Genomic DNA, 2,605 nt, shown 5'->3' with positions numbered 1-2,605 from the left:
TATTATATTTTTGACTAGAATGGACATTTAGTAGGTAAACAAAAAATAGCATTCTTAGGATTTCAGGTATTAGTGACAGAAAAGGAAATCAGAGAGAGGAGTTGAGGACAGAGGCGACTTCTCTATCTAATGTTGCTCTCCATCTCTGCTGCATCCCACCCTTACCTCTGTCAGGGACAGATTGTCTCCTCTACAAAGTTAGAGTGTGGCAGCAATTTGTAAGACTTAACAGTAGAACTACTGGAAGAGAATTGGCTTAACAGAATCACGCCAGATGATCAAAACAGTGAAGCAGTGAATTCATTCCAGTGGGCACTGGCACTGCCCAATGTGAACGTGAGATTTGAGAAAGGTCAGCCAAAAGAAATGGATAGTGATCTTTAGAAATATGATGAGGATTGTGAGTCAGAGTTACTCACTTCATCAGAGCAAGAGACCCCGTGGGTCACAGCTATTAGAGCTTACTCTGGGAAAATCCAATAAAGAATTTTGTTGCTAAAATTGAACAATTATGGTGTTTTTCTAATTTCTAGGAAAAAGAGACTTAAAGATTTTCATTTTGTGAATTCTTATTAAACTTTTGGTTGCAAACAAATTTTAAAGGAAAAATGTAGACATTATTTTTTTAAAAAATACATTATTTTTTATATGTGGAGATCTGCGTAAACATAGCCAGATTTAGTGCTTGTAAAATTGTATCAAGTCTAAATGGTAGAATTAAATGTATCAATATTTCATAGTGTTCCACAATGAGCACCATAATTTTTTTTTTTGCACCATAATTTCTAAGTGTTGCCACCTGAACTAGTTCGAAAATCAACACATTACATCCCTGACTGCCTTTTGTTAATTCTTAAGGGAAGGAATGTTATTAGCCTCAGTGAAATGCACAGGGAAGGCTTAGAAACAAAGTAATCTTTAAAACAAATAAAAAAGACCAAAGGAGAATTAAGTAGGGTAAATCTGAGTGCAAGGAGAATAACATAATAGCTACTGTTTCCTGAGCACTTATTATATACCAGGCTCTGCACTAAGTATTTTTTCAAATATATTTTCATTCGATCTTTACCCACATTAGATAGATGAAGCAAAGAAGGCTCACAGATTTGCTCAAGGTCACATAGATGGTAAGTAGTTGTTGACACTAGGATTCAAACCCAGGTTTCCTGACTCCAATCATGATGACATTGTAATGTAATGCTAAAAAACTAAGATAAAGCACATAGATCTTTTTGCACATATATTAACTCTTGTAATCAATAACTAGATCAAGATATTGAATATTTCCAGCAACCCAAAAGGCTTCCTCTTGCTCCCTCTCAGTTGATTCCCCCATAAATAATCACCACTCTGCCTCTATTACCATAGGTAGATAGGTTTTAGTTAGAATAATCTAACTTTTTGTAGTTATTACCCAGACTCCATACACCACTCCACCTTGCAATTTTAGCTGTGGCATTCAAAGCTGCTCTAGCTCTAGACTAGTTGTTTGAAATGGCTTCATATTCAATTTCTTGTATATTCCGAAATTAATACTAATTTTTGAAAACCCAAAGAAATTCCTGGAAGAAGCAGATTCAGAAGACTGGTATTAAATAAACAAACCTAACACCACAGACACAGGTTCCTTGACTTAAGTAATTTGGTGCATCTATTTCCAATTATGGCGTCTCATTAGGAAATGGATGACTATGAAAGGTCATCTCAGTTTATGGAAGGAAAGACTAGCCAGCCAGAGCATGTAATAGTGATTGCTTTGCATCATTTTACAGCACACGAATAAATTTATGTTCAGGTATCTTCCACAGTTGACTTGCTGTTTTATGATGCAAGGGAAAGGAAGAGTAAAGGAGAAGAAGATCTAGGTGGAGGGTAGTGGGGGGAAATACGACCTTCAAGGAGTCTTTAATGTGGTGGCTTTCCGTGCCTTGCAGACTGGCTCTTAAAATCACATCTTCTTGTCCAACCTGGCAGTGACAAAGCGGCGTCACAACTTCACCTCAGTCTCTTAAGCTGTGGTTGGTGAATTTTCAGCAATTATTCTAGATAACACAGTCTCCCTTTTCTTTCCTCCCTTCCCACACTTCTCCCCTCCACCCCCACCCAACTATTGCGGGTTTACCACTTCATTCCAATTCCCACCATAGCAGACTGTGGCATTTTGAAGCAGTCTACAGATTACGATTGAAAATGGGGAAAGAACAACTGACATTTGCAGGGTTTGATGATTCCAGGAGTGATATGTGCGTTAGGTGACCAAAGTGGGCGAAACCTACAGGAACGTTCTGGCCATCAAAGCAGGAGGACAGGCCCAGAAGTGGGCGCACGTGACAGCAGCACCACCTCGAGAGTGACATCACCCCTAGGGGCGGAGCCAACTATCAAGGGCCTTGTCTGCTATTGAGCTTCCTCCCCTCATCCCTACTCAAAGCCATCGACCCCACTAGTCAAAGCCCCCTGAGGGAACAAGACATGCCCAGACCTCACAGAGCGTCAGAGCCAGGGCCCAACTTCTGCGCGCAGAGAAGGGCTGGTCTCCACTCTCTCGCCTAGTCGCTCCCCACCCCCCGAGCTGTGGCGGGGGAGGGGGCGGGGGCGCGCGCGC

Source organism: Pteropus alecto, unplaced genomic scaffold (genome assembly GCF_000325575.1).
Source record: "Pteropus alecto unplaced genomic scaffold, ASM32557v1 scaffold134, whole genome shotgun sequence".
Classification (NCBI taxonomy): Eukaryota; Metazoa; Chordata; class Mammalia; order Chiroptera; family Pteropodidae; genus Pteropus; species Pteropus alecto.
The sequence above is the reverse complement of the archived record's forward strand: the minus strand, read 5'-3'. Positions refer to the sequence as shown.